Raw genomic sequence first — 14,959 nt, forward strand, 5'->3', positions numbered from 1 at the left:
GGTCATCCTGTGATAACGTCTCTGCCCCAAATCCATTAGCCATTAACGTTAGTCCATTAAGCATTAATGTAAGACTTAGCATTTGAACATCTGCATGAGTTTGGAGAGCCACCCTGTACTCAAACTACAATCAAGCCTATTCAGATCATCTACTTTCCTTTTGGATTGCATTTTGATAGTTATTGTCTTTCAGGAAATTGGTACATTTCAGTAAGTTAGAAACAACCTTAGACTTGCTTATAATACACTTTTTTTTTTTTTTTTTTGACAGGCAGAGTGGGCAGTGAGAGAGAGAGAGACAGAGAGGAAGGTCTTCCTTTTGCCATTGGTTCACCCTCCAATGGCCGCCGCGGCTGCGCACCGCGCTGATCCGATGGCAGGAGCCAGGTGCTTCTCCCGGTCTCCCATGGGGTGCAGGGCCCAAGTACTTGGGCCATCCTCCACTGCACTTCCTGGCCACAGCAGAGAGCTGGCCTGGAAGAGGGGAAACTGGGACAGAATCCGGCGTCCCAACCGACCGGGACTAGAACCTGGTGTGCCGGCGCTGCAAGGCGAAGGATTAGCCTAGTGAGCCGCGGCGCCAGCCTTAAAATACACTTTATTATCATCTTCTTGTCTATAGAATCAGTAGTGATGGCCTTCCTTTCTTGTGTATGATATTAGTCATTTAGTCTTTCCTCTGGTTTTTGTGTTTAGCTTAGCTAGAGGTTTATCAATTTTGTAGATTTTTTCAAAGAACCAGCTCATGTTTTTGCTGGTTTTCTGTATTGATTTCATTTTTCAGGGTCATATATTTCTGTTTAAATGTTTATTATTTCTCCTCTCCTATTTCCCTTAGGCATATACCTCTTTTCTTTTTCTATTTTCCTAAAGTAGAAGTTTGGATTATTGGTTTCAGACACTTCTTATTTTTAGTTCATGCAAACTGTAAATTTCCCTTTAGGCATTAGTTTTGCTGGATCCCACATATTTTGCTAAGTTATGTTTTTATTTGTATTTAGTTCAAAATATTTTAAAATTTTATTAATACTTTTTCTTGACACACTAATTTAATTATTGAATAAATATAAATGCCTTGGTATTTAGATTTTATTGAACACTCAATTGGGTATTTGTAAGTATCAACTGGAATAAATAAATACACAAAAAACTTGCAGTTATATATTTTTCATCGTAGTGTAACAATTGTTGTAAATTCTATTCTTGCTGACTTTTTCAATGTATAAAATTTCATTATATATATATTACTACAGATAAACAGTTATGCCCCAGTGAATCTAAACTCCTAGATAATGAATTTGAATTTTTTAAAATAGGCATCTAGTGATAAAGAATACTTACAGAATATCTATGGTAAATTTTGTGCAGCTTCGAACAAAGTTTGGGCTTGTTTCCTTTCCATTAATATAATTATATAGCCGGGTACTGTGCCTAAGTAGGTAGAGCAAAAGTGCTCAAAATACATCATTCAACTTTCCTCAAATAAAGTAGAACTAAATCGTATACTTTTTTTCTAGTACTTGTTATCATTTAATTCAACTGATTAAATGATTCTCCACCTGGCTGTGCTAACACTACAGCCACAGTTTGCTTCAGCTCCCTCTACCAAGTGTGCAGCTCCACATTCCTAGTCCAAGGGCTCCCTGAACTTTCTGGTCCCAGGAAACTTGTAAGTCCTCCCCTGCTTTCCCTTTTCTCCTTTTAATGAACTAAAATTACTTCAGCCTTAAACAATTTACTTTATTCTGCTTTCAACAGTATCTACTGATGCTGGTCTGTGTACCTGATATGCCACCTCTTACCTCTCTCTCTTTTTTTTTTTTTTTTTTTTTTTTTGACAGGCAGAGTGGACAGTGAGAGAGAGACAGAGAGAAAGGTCTTCCTTTGCCGTTGGTTCACCCTCCAATGGCCGCCACGGCCAGCGCGCTATGGCCGGCACACCGCGCTGATCCGATGGCAGGAGCCAGGTACTTCTCCTGGTCTCCCATGGGGTGCAGGGCCCAAGCACTTGGGCCATCCTCCACTGCACTCCCGAGCCACAGCAGAGAGCTGGCCTGGAAGAGGGGCAACCGGGACAGAATCCGGTGCCCTGACCGGGACTAGAACCCGGTGTGCCGGCGCCGCAAGGCGGAGGATTAGCTTAGTGAGCCGCGACGCCGGCCCTTACCTCTCTTGACCTCAGTTATTCGGGTGAAAATAAGGCTTGTTTTAAAAAATTGTGCAAAAGCAGGACATGAGATGTATAAATATCTCTGCGAGTGAGATCCCAGTGGAAAGAACGGGGCCATCCAAGAAGGAGGTACCTTTCTCTGAAGGGAGGAGAGAACTTTCACTTTGACTATGACCCTGTGTGAATAAGATCGAAGTCGGTGAACTCAAAAGGCTTCCATAGCCTTGGCAACTCATGACTAGAGCCTAGGGAGATTACTGACGCCATAAACAAGAGTGTCGAATTGTTAAGTCAACAACAGGAGTCACTGTGTACTTACTTCTCATGTGGGATCTGTCCTTAATGTGTTGTCCAATGTGAAGTAATGCTATAACTAGTACTGAAACAGTGTTTTACACTCTGTGTTTCTGTGTGGGTGCAAACTGATGAAATCTTTACTTAATATGTACTAAATCGATCTTCTGTATATAAAGAGAATTGAAAATGAATCTTGATATGAATGGAATGGGAGAGGGAGTGGGAGATGGGAGGGGTGTGAGTGGGAGGGAAACTATGGGGGGGGGGGAAGCCATCGTAATCCATAAGCTGTATTTTGGAAATTTATATTTACTAAATAAAAGTTAAAAAATTATGCAAAAGCAGGACATGAGATGTATAATAAATTTTGTACAGCTTTGAGGGGATGCACCCCTGCTGGTATTTCCTTAGCTCTGTCTTAAGTTTAAGACTGAAATTAAAAAAAGTTCCCTCTTCATTGGAGGCTATAGTATCCTTTAAAGAAACAAATCTTCAGGAGAAAATGATAACCTCCCAGTTATTAGGAAATGCTAACTCATAAATATGTTCCATTACAATGAATGATCTAGCCTTTGAAGAGCTTTTACAATTCCAACAATGAAAATCATTTCTTGGAGGAGAACAAAAATTTTCCCCAGTGTAGTTACAGATCGTTTCTCCTGCAATCTGGTTTTCAGAATCATAATGCAATGAAGAATCTTTCCACTTCCTCTGTTGAAAAAGGAAGGAACTGAAGTCATTAATGGTTTTGATGAAATTAGGAAATTCATACTTTCCTATCCCCGAAGAGACTATGTAAGTGGTTTTAACAGCTTAGAAGTCTCTCTCCGCTTCATTCTGTGTTCATTAAGAAAACACATGATAAATTCCCATATGGAAAGTATGGATTTTCTTTCCTTTAATGACATGAAGTAGTTTCTTGTTTCTCTTTTTCTTCCTTATGGAGTGCACAGGACTAAACCCCAGGTTTATGTCTGTTGCAGAGCGCTGGGGTCCATATCCCTACCCATCAACTGCTACGTGCTCACGTACAAAGGTAATTAGCTCTCAGGCTTCTAGAAATGTTTTCACCTCTTATTCTAGCTTTGCATATAGAGATTTTGTCAAGAGTTTCTGGGTACCTTATCAAGCATTTACCTTACATGATGAAGATGGGAAGACCGCAAGCACTAAGAGCAAAGCCCCAGCTGTTGGGAGAGACATTGCCATGATAGGAGCAGCTCAGAGGGGTAAACTGGGAGATGATGTTAGCAAGCTTGGCTAAGAGCTTCTGGAGGTTAGTGTATCACAGGTCTAAAGGTTATACCCATTTTTAGTAAACTGTTTATGATCCCTGTAGAACATTATAGGAAACATTTTTATAAAGTATAATATTTCATTATAAGTCTTAGAGATTTTGAGATAAACATGTATTCCCAGACCTAAAAGAATCAAGGACAATGATTTTCACAAATGTCTTATATATGAAAAATCAATGCTTAAATGAACTTAGTATAGTCACAACATTGCTTTTCCTGCAAATATTTTCCAAAGGAATGGTGACCTTTAGGCCAGTAGTTTACTCTGTGATATATGATTTCAAATAATATCTAATTTCTGCTTTTATGTCCTAGCCATATTTAATTTCTTTGAAGTAGTTTCTTTTCTCCCAATTTATGGAGTCCTAGGTTATTTGTGGAATTTTAGTTCCATTTGTGCTATAGTTTCTTTGAGCACCATTTAGAAAAATTGGATTTCAGAAGCTGCCACATAAATTGATGATATATGGAATTCTTATACAGTTATGCTATTATGTGGAATTTACATATATACCTAAATTCATTTTAAAAATATTTATTTATTTACTTTGAAAATTGGGGTTATAGAAAGGGGAGGGACATAACAGAGAGAGATCTTCCATTTGTTATTTTATTCCCTAGATGGCTGTCGATAGACAGGGCTGGGCCATGCCAAAGCCAGCAGTCAAGAAGCTTCATTGATGGTAGGAAGCCAAATACTTGGGCCTTCTTCCACTGTTTTCCCCAGGCCATTAGCAGTGAACTTGATCAGAAGTGAAGCAGCTGGGACCCTAAGTGGCATCCATAAGGGATGTCTGTCTTGCTATGTCACAATGCCAGTCCCATGAATACCTAAATTCTAAACTTTAGATTTTTTTTGTGTTTTATATGATGTTCTTGTTAAAGCTTGCCTTCCATATTATGTTTTTATTAAATTATCAGTGAATTCTGTTTCATTCCTGAAGAATATATGCTGGAAAATGAACACAAATAAAGCAACCTAGAACAATACCTATCCATAGCTACTGCTAAACGTATACTGCTTGAATGAGTAAATGAAATGAAATATTGAAAATCATAGTAAAAAAAATTGCCAAGTAATTATTGAGAACTCATCATGTTTACTATATGTATTTGAAATATAGTTTTACATTTTTAACAATCACTGTATTTTTATATTTGATGTTTCTCATTATTATATGTAGGATTTCAATGAATGAATATAAATAGTACTTTAACTAGTTTGAAAAAAATTTGTTAGACTGTCACATGAAAACTGAATTTACCTAGATAATTCATCAGAAAATAATGCTACCTTTTCCCACAGTGCATAGGATGTTAGCGGCCACCAAGGTAGTCTTTTAAGCTTATGTCCTAGCTCAGTTTTTATTCAGCTCAAGTGCTCTTTGATATTGGTCTGAACTGCTATTGAATTGGGACACAAAAAGATGAAAGATTACTCTTTTTTCTGTTAAAATGCATTTGACAGAAAGCTTTTCTCCATCCATGTATTTATAGCAATTATCTTTGGCTCTTTCTGAGAATGCTACCATTGTGACATCTTTACTCCAATGTAGCATCGAATACCTAGAAAGAGACTGATGTGCTTAAGATGTGGTGAAGGCCAATTAGTGAACTGTTATCAGGGAAAGAAGCTGTGGATACTAGGCAGGAAAATATCATATGTGTCCTCTTCTATTATCATTCAGCTAATTATCCATGAAATACATGACCATTTCTCTACCATTGAAACTTGAAATTATTTTGAGGCATTTTGGTCTAATACACAATTTCCTCTAGAATGGATTTTTTAGGAAGAAAATTTTGGGGCCCAAATATATTAGTAATTTTTATCTTGGTAACCTGTTTTGTTTGTTTTCCAAAATGATGATATTAATATACAGCACCAGCTGGGCATCATCTCCATGAGCAGTAAAGTAACAATTATTAAAATAACAGTTAGAGAAAAAAAAGTGTTTGAAGTTTTGCACCAACTGGCATTTAAAGTATAATGCATATATTCACAGGACTATGTTCACAAAAACACCCCAAAGTAGTTTCAGGAAATCTACCTGTGTTTAGATGGAAAATATGTCATGTAGGGATAGGCACTGGGACACAGCAGGTTAAGCCATCCCTTGGGATGCCTGCACCACGTGTCAGAATGCCTAGAACAGAGTCCTGCCTCTGCTTCCAGTACAGCTTCCTGCTAATGTTGCTGGAAGGCAGCAGATAATGGCCCAAGTTCTTGGGTTTCTGCTACTTGTATGGGAGACCCAGATGTAGTTCCTGGCTCCTAATTTTGGGTTGGCTCAGGCACTGCTGTTGCAGGTATTTGGGGAGTGAACCTGCAGATGGGAGATTGATCTGTCTCTCTCTTTCTCTTCCCTCTCCATGCTTTCTTTCTTTCCTTTTCTTTTTGTCTTTCCACCTTTAAAACAAATAATACACATACTATATATTTATGTTTATATTTAATGTATTTATGTATACCCATGCTATTCTAGAAAATATTTCAAGATGACTGTAAGATTCTATGACAATAATTCAGAATAGACTTAACATTGCTGGACAGAATATACATTGTATTTCCTTCCAAGTGAAAGGTAATGGGGGCAGCAAATGCCACATGAAATGTCCTTTAATTCGAGTTTCCATATGGAGCTCAATCAATCTTAAATCTAAGATATAGGCAGAATTGACCTCCAGGAATAAAAATTTACATTTCTTTTGGAAAGAAGTTTGGAAAATACATCATAAGCCACAAAAATGTGCCCACTCTGACCCAGTAATTTCACTCCTGGGAATTCTAAAAAATAATTTATCAAACATAAAAATAATGAATTTTATGCATTACATATTCATCAGTTTTATTCATAATATTAAAACTTGGAAGCAACTTAAATCTCCCTCCAAAATGGAAACACTGGATAATTAATATTACATCTACTTGTTAGCATAGCAATTTGGCCATTCATGTGTGATTATTAATCATTGAAAAAATTAACATAATACTGAGTGAAAATAGATTATAAAATATCAGGTACAATGTGATTATAACTGTGTTTAAAAAGAAAAAATATTATGTATTAAAGAAAAAAATGAAATAAAATAGGCCAAAATGTTCTGGCTGTAGCATTGAAACGAGGGGGAACCATGGGTACTATGTAATCTTTATTTTTTTCTACTAAAATTTTTCTATGAGCTTTTATTACTTCCAAATGAATTACATGGAGGACTAATTAAGCCTCCAATATCTAAATAATCTCATTGTTATACTATGATGTAATATTAAGTAACAGGAAAAACTGCTGTTGGGAGACTCTCATCTGGTAAATATTCTCTGTGTGTGCTTTGGCCTAAATTAGCCCCAAACAGGGCTGCAGAGGAGCATATGGGGTTCTGCACTGGGAGGACAGCTACGATAAAGGGAAGGGCAAGTTTATGGGGATGGAAGACAGTGGAAGTTCACAGATTCTGAGAATTTGGAAAGAACTAATGACCTAAAGCTAAAAATCAAAATGGGACAAGATTCAGTCAATCTTGTGAAAATAATCCCCAAAGAACCCAGAAGATCCTAAATGTGTGGAACCAGGGACTATCAGAGGGGATGTGCAAACCAAAGTCTATCCTAATTCATGCCAAGCTTCCATTCCTGCAAGATGGGAACCTAGTCACTAAAATCTGCCTCTACTTCCCCTTGCAGATAAGGAGTGGAAACTTGCAGAAACAAATGCAAAAGCCCCAGCTAATTGGAATGAAATCGCAGTGTTGGCCTGGAGCATGGAGAGTTCTTCTTATTTATTTTTTGTGGACTTCCTATTTTTCCAAAGCCTGTTTTACATATTTTATCAGTGTTAGTTTGTTTAAGCCACATAAAAAACCTATGAAGTAGGTAATACCATTTCCCATTTTGTAGAAGGGACTTGGACTACCAAGAAGTCACTTGTCTTATGTAGGGGCACACAGCTAGTAGTGGAATGAAGATTTGAGCTCAGGTCTTCAAAGACCAGGTATTTTCTATTTTCAGCTCTAGTAGAGCTGAGCATGAAATGGCCCTACCCCAGAGCTTAGGGCCAAAAGATGAATTCTGTATCTCACTGTTCGTGGAAGGCAATTGAGTTATCTTAATCCATTAACCTAGAAGTAATAACATCAAAAGGCTCTGTTCACTCAGCTCCACTCAAGATAATTGGGGTATGTCTAGTTCTGGAGGCAGACCTCACATGATTGGGCTAATGGCATCTGCAGAGGAAATGGTTGCCTCAAGTCTTGTGAAATTTAGCATCTGGTGAGAGATGGGTGGACTCTTGTTACAAGAAGGATATGTTTCCATAGCTCAGCTGTCTAAATTCCATCCGGACAACCCAAGCCAAAACAAGTAAACCACACCAAAACAAGCCAGTTCTTACAGACATCTGGTGGCATTGTTATGTAATGCAGAGTATATGATAAAGCAGTGACGCTCCAATGACTACACTTCTACACCTGCAGTTACATGTATGTAGAAGTAAAACATGCATTAGCTCCATGTACTTGGGAATTGAGTTCCAGATATTCTCTACTTGTTAGTTTGCAGTTTGTCTTCATTACAACTTTTGAGGTCAAGTGCAACCTCCCCGCCTTCCTTTTCCTAAAACTTTATTTTGTAGTCAATTTCTTCATTACTCCAAAGCTGGCACCGCGGCTCACTAGGCTAATCCTCTGCCTTGCGGCGCCGGCACACCAGGTTCTAGTCCCGGTCGGGGCGCCGGATTCTGTCCCGGTTGCCCCTCTTCCAGGCCGGCTCTCTGCTGTGGCCAGGGAGTGCAGTGGAGGATGGCCCAAGTGCTTGGGCCCTGCACCCCATGAGAGACCAGGATAAGTACCTGGCTCCTGCCATCGGATCAGCACGGTGCGCAGGCCTCAGCGTGCCAGCCGCGGCGGCCATTGGAGGGTGAACCAACGGCAAAGGAAGACCTTTCTCTCTGTCTCTCTCTCTCACTGTCCACTCTGCCTGTCAAAAAAAAAAAATATTGCTGCCATCTTGCAGTATCTGTTACCTCACGGCTCTCACACAAATAACATTTTTTCTAAATCTTCTGTAGGAGTCATTTTAGAAATTCTAACCTGCATACACCTGTATTGTTTAATCCCTCAGTTTTTCACTCTTAAGCATAGCCAACCTTTAACATACTTAGTTTACATACTTAGTAATGAGGCTAGCTCATCTTAAAGGGGAAAATTTGAAGTGTTGATAGTTCTCTGAAAGCCAAAAAAAAAAAAAAAAATCCAATATAAGTGAATTAGGTCAACTCAGGTCACTCTTCCTATTACTGAAAGGTAATCACATTTAACAGAACTTCCAGAGAAACAGAACTGAGAAAGCTTCTGTACATCTTAGGACCGTAACAGCTGACATCCTTCACACGTAATAATCACACCTGAAACTGTTCCGGAGCCATGTTCAGATGGAATTGAAATGTGGGGAAGGAAAGGATTTAGAAGTGCAGAAAACCATCATTTTTCTTTGATAAAATCTCAAGATTCTATCCAAAATACTGTGGAGTATTATAACCTTCGTCCACTTCTCTGCCACTCTCACTCTTCCTGATAGTTCTGCCCACTCTCAGAAGTCTCTCTCTTCCCAAGACCGATAAATATGACAGTTGAATGTCCCTACAACATCCCACACCCTATTTAACTATTTCTCAACTCTGCCCAGCTGGATTCACGGATTCTTTTTTTTTTTTTTTTAAGATTATTTGTTTATTTATTTGAAAGGCAGAGTTAAGAGAGGTTGAGGCAGAGAGATGTCTTCCATCCTTTGGTTCACTTCCCCAATTGGCCGCAATGGCCAGAGCTGCACCTATCCGAAGCCAGAAGCCAGGAGCCAGGAATTTCCTCCGGGTCTCCTAGGTGGGTGCAGAGGCCCTAGGACTCGGGCCATCTTCTACTGCTTTCCCAGGCCACAGCAGAGAGCTGGATCAGAACAGGAGTAGCCAGGACTTGAACCAGTGCCCATATAGGATGTTGGCACTGCAGGTGGAGGATTAATTAACCTGCTGAGCCACAGCACAGGCCCTGATTCATTGATTCTTTGTGTAACCTCATTTCCTGAGTCAACCCTAGCTCAAAAGACAATACCCTCAAACTGTTTTAGTTCTCTACTCTTGCCATTCTTTGGAATTTAAAAAATAAGTCACTCTCCCAAGACCTAGATGTGAAGATTCAAGCAGAATTGATGCCCTCCCTGTTTCTATCTATCCACATTGCTGTGAGTCTTGGTTTTTATTTCTTACCTTCTCTAGATCTGGTCCATAGGAGCAGGTTGTTCTCTTTCACTTTTCCAGGATCTTTTATAACTCAGTATTAGTTGAGGAAGTTTGGCCTTTAGGATTCATATGGCATTGTGTCAATTACACATCATATTCAATGGAAGTCTCCCTATCCTCACCAATTCTGCAGTGATACTGGGGGCAATATTGGGGCAACAAACACTTCTGGTGCTTCAATCTTGCTTCCTCTATAGGTTAGTTTATGGGTTGTTTTGCAATACAGTTGTACAACTACTTTTTTATTGCTGACATGAATGACACCTGCACAAAGCAATCATGTGTGGATTAGACTTAGGGCATATTCACTGTTCAGCCAGCTTGAGTATCGAGGGCTGAGGTTCACATTGCCCTCACTCAAGGATGGAGAAGGGATTGGACAGGTACTGGGTTAGAAGATCGTGTGAATGCAATGTCCTACTAACCTAATCAAAGTGTGTAACTGTAGCAAACCCTGGAGTGGGTTTGGACTGTGTACTGTTTATCCTATGAATTGTTTTCAAGGAAAATCTCTCTAGATCCCTGAGTCCAATAATTCCCAGATGCCATCTAGGTTTCATTTGTTTTATGATGGATTGAATTAAACAAACAAGGGAGATTGACACACTTATTGACTATGGGTTTAGCTAAGAAAACTGGTTGTAAGGGGGCAGTGGAATACAAATACAGCTCATTTATTCATGCGTGCATTTATTTAGTCAAGAAGTGTTTACTGACTGCCTTCTTTGGCCCATGCAAAGTATAATATACTTGGAATATACAGTTAATAATAGAATGGATATGGTCATTTCCTCATGGAACTTGCAGTCTGCTGAGAGAAGCTAATGATAAATGAGAAAACTAGTAAACAAATAGACTGTCTGTAATTTCCATGAATAACAAGTATGAGAGGCTCTTTTAAAAAATCACTCTTACGGATGTATAATTATTATATAATAAAATGTACCCAGTTTAACTCTGGTTTGATGAGTTTTGATAGTCACCATTTTAATCAAGACATAGAATATTTTCATAATGATGAAACTTCTCTCAAATTCTTTGCAGGTCATACTCCTCTGCTCATGCCAGAATCCGACAGCCACTGACTTTCCTTTTTCATGATTTTAAAATTTTGTATGAATGAAAATCTGCTGTGGTATTCCTTGGTGTCTAGCTTCTCTTACTCAGCATAAATTTATCGATGTTTTTAGCACGTATCAATTATCTATTCCTTTGTCTTGTTGAGTTGTTTTCCATTTTAGGAATATTCTACAATTTGTTTATCTACTGATGAACATTTCGATTATTTCCAGTTTCCACAGATACTATGATCATTTGTATACAAGTTTTTGTGTGGGTGAAAGCTTTCATTTCTCCTAGGTAAATATCTAAGAGTGTGATTATGAAGTCATATGGTTAACATATATTTATCTTTATAAGAAATAGACAAACTTACTCTCTAAAGGGTCCATACCATTTTGCTCTCCTGCCAGCCATGTGTAAGAGTTCACATAGTTGATCCATATCCTTGCCAGTGCTTGGCAGTATCATTCTTTTCTATTTTAGCCATACTAATAAATGTTTAGGATCTCATTCGCTTTAAATTTGCATTTCTCTGATGACAAAAATGTGAGGTTGTTTCCTTTGCTAGTTGGCCTTTTGTATGTGCTTTGTGAAGTGTATGTTTTGGATATTTATTTAGTTGCTTGCTTCTTTTAAGTTACAAGAGTTCTTTATACAATTTTGAAAAATATCACTTTTTATATTTATGTATTGCACATAGTCTCCCTGCTTCTGGTCTATAACTGTATTTTCATTTTCATTTAAGAAAAATTTTAATTTTGATGGTGCAATTTTTCATTTTTTAAAAATTTATTTTTATTTACTTGAAAGACAGAGTTACACAGAGAGAGGAGAGGCGGGGGTGGGGTATTCATCCATTGGTTCACTCCCCAATTGGCTGCAACAGCCGGAGCTGCACCAATCTGACGCCAGGAGCCAGGAGCTTCTTCCAGGTCTCCCATGTGGGTGCAGGGGCCCAAGGACTTAGGCCATCTTCTACTGCTATCCCAGGCCATAGCAGAGAGCTGGATCGGAAGAGGAGCAGCTGGTACCAGAACCGGCGCCCATATGGGATGTTGGTGTTTCATGCCAGGGCTTTAACCCACTGCACCATAGCCCGGCCCCAGCAATTTATCATTTTTTATAATTCATACTTTTTGGTACCAAGACATTTGCCTAGTACATGATTACAAAAAGATTTCTTCCCTTGCCTTTATTTTTTAAAAAATTAATTATAAAGTATTTGGTGATTTATTGCACAGAGTGAGAGAGAGAAAGGAGAGAGAGCGAGAGTGAGAGCGAGAGTGAGAGAGAGACTGTCCACTGCTCCACATTCTAATTATCTGCAATGGTTACAATGACTGATGCTAGATCAGGGCCAAAGCCAAGAGCCAGGAATGAACCTAATGCAGGCATCCCACATGCTGGCAGATACTCAATTACTTGGGCCATCACAATTGCCTCCCAGGATCTCCACTAGCAGCAAGCTGGAGTCAGGAATTGGAGCTAGGAATCAGCCCTGGGCACTTGGAAGTGGGATTCAGCTGTCTTAACACTTAGGCTGAATGCCTGTCCTTCCCATCTTTTCTAAAAAGAAATTTCATAATTTTAATTTTTGCATTTATTTCTATGATCTATTTGGAATATAGTTTTGTATGTGGAATAAGGTGAAAGTTAACAATCATCTCTGCCCAATATTGCCATCTTGATCACCTTTTTTCTATATGGATATCAAGTTCTAGCATGATTTATAGAAAAAAAAACACCCTTTCTTCTTATTGAATTATCTTCACATTTTTGTTAAGAATTGATGGAATGGATTACATCAAACTGAGAAGCTTTTACTCTGCAAAGGAAACACTCAGCAAAGTAGAGTCAACTGACAGAATGGGAGAAAATATTCACAACTGATAGAGGGTTAACATCCAGAATTTTATAAAAAGCTCAGGAAATTCAACAACAACAAAACAAACAATCCAGTGAAGAAATGGTCAAAGGACTTGAATAGGCATTTTTCAAGAGAGGAAATTCAAATGGCCAACAGACACTTGAGAAAATGCTCAGGATCACTAGCCATCAGGGAAATGCAAATCAAAATCATAATGAGGTTTCACTTCACTCTAGTTAGAATGGCTCACATATGGAAATCAACAAATGACAAATTCTGGTGAAGATGTAGGGAAAAAGATATCCTGGTCCACTGTTGGTAGGAATGTAAACTGGTGCATCCAATGTGGAAGACAGTATGGAGATACCTCAGAAATCTGAATATAGACCTACAATATGATATAGACATCCCTCACCTGGGAATTTACCCAAACCAAAAGAAATCAGTATACAAAAGAGTAATCTGTACCCCCATGTTCATTGCAGGACAATTCACAATGGCTAAGATATGGAATCAACTTAGATGTCCATCAACTGTTGACTGGATAAAGAAATTATGGTATATATACACTATGCAGTACTACTCAGCTGTGACCAAAAAAAATGAAATCCTATCTTTTGCAACAAGATGGTCACAACTAGAAACCATTACACTTAGTGAAATAAGCCAGTCCCCAAAAGACGGATAGCATATGTTTTCCCTGATCTGAGGTAACCAAAAGGGTACCTGAAATGTAATATATTGGAGTGAAATAGATATTTTGAGAATCGAAGATTGCTTATAGCCCTTGTCTCTTCCATTGAGGAACAATGTTTTGTTTTCTTTTGCTTCATACTATTTATTGAACTCTTTTACTTAGAGTAGGGTTAACTATACTATCAATAAGTATATTGAAAATAGATCATTGTAAAAATTAAGAATGGAAATGTGAGAAGGAGGGGAAGAAGGGGTGAAGCATGAGTGGAAGGAAGGGTGGGGGAAGTGCCACTATGTTACTACATATATGTATATGAAATATATGAAACTTGTGTAACAAATTATAAAAAAATTGATGGACTGTGTAAGTGTGTTTATTTCTGATGCATTTTGTTCCATTGAACTCTTTGTCTATTCTTATGCCAATATTACTGTCTTGATCACTGTAGCTTATGATTAATTATAAATGAATAATATATAAACTAATAATTTAATTAGCATAAACTAATAGTTTAGTCACTCTGTAATAGTTTATTATGTAAAATACTGACACTTCAAAAGGTCAAGATGTCAGCAACAAGGCAGACAATCCCTCTCACACAGAATAAATACACACAAGTCAGTTCTCTTCTGAATACATCAGAATCCACTTGAAAGACTTTTACATGCCTGGTACCTAAGAAAACAGTCACATAAAAGCACGTGAGAAAGGCAGGGATACTCTCGTAAAGGAAGCCAACCCTGAGCGCAGCACCTTCTTTCTACTCAGCAAGGAAATCTCAGCTCGCGGATTTTCCCCAAGGGGTGAGGGCCATGTTCCAGACACATAGTGCCCAACCTTTATAGTCTTACCAGGAAGACTTGGCTCTTAAATCACCGCACGTGCAGAACAAGGTCAGGACGGAAGAGGATTCCCCGCAAGCACAGAAGAGAGGGCTGGGAGACAGCCTGTAGGATTCTCAGCAGCGTCTCGTGGTCCGGGTTTCTAACAGTTCAATGTTTGGGAGTCAGTGGAGCAAGTGAAGACTACAACTCTTCCAGCCGCGCCAGGAAGATCTCGCTCTCCACACCTTCCTTCCTGGCTCAGCCAGTGGTGATTTCAGCCCTACGACTCTAGCAGAGAGGTTTAGGGCCCCTGCCAGTGACAACAGGAGGGAAGCACGCCTTCACTTCTTCTTTCCTGGCTGGCGTCTGGAGAAATTTCTGCAATTTCTCATAACAGGGAAGCTGGGGGACCTCCCGGTGCCGAAATGGGAAAGGGGGCATCTCCTGCATC

General features: G+C 38.9%; 1 long non-coding RNA gene across 2 annotated transcripts in view; it reads left to right on the top strand.

The window, feature by feature from the left end:
- Positions 1-14,959, top strand: part of LOC127491170 (uncharacterized) — a 392,060-nt gene that overhangs the window by 161,962 nt on the left and 215,139 nt on the right. Inside the window, exons 4-5 of one of the 2 annotated variants that reach the window (XR_007919752.2) lie at positions 3,451-3,503; positions 11,103-11,890. The exons of the other annotated variant lie outside the window; for it this stretch is intronic. This is a non-coding gene — a long non-coding RNA (uncharacterized lncRNA). Of the gene's footprint in view, positions 1-3,450; positions 3,504-11,102; positions 11,891-14,959 lie in introns of those variants that run through there. 2 annotated transcript variants of the gene reach the window in all.

Source organism: Oryctolagus cuniculus, chromosome 11 (genome assembly GCF_964237555.1).
Source record: "Oryctolagus cuniculus chromosome 11, mOryCun1.1, whole genome shotgun sequence".
NCBI classification, from domain to species: domain Eukaryota; kingdom Metazoa; phylum Chordata; class Mammalia; order Lagomorpha; family Leporidae; genus Oryctolagus; species Oryctolagus cuniculus.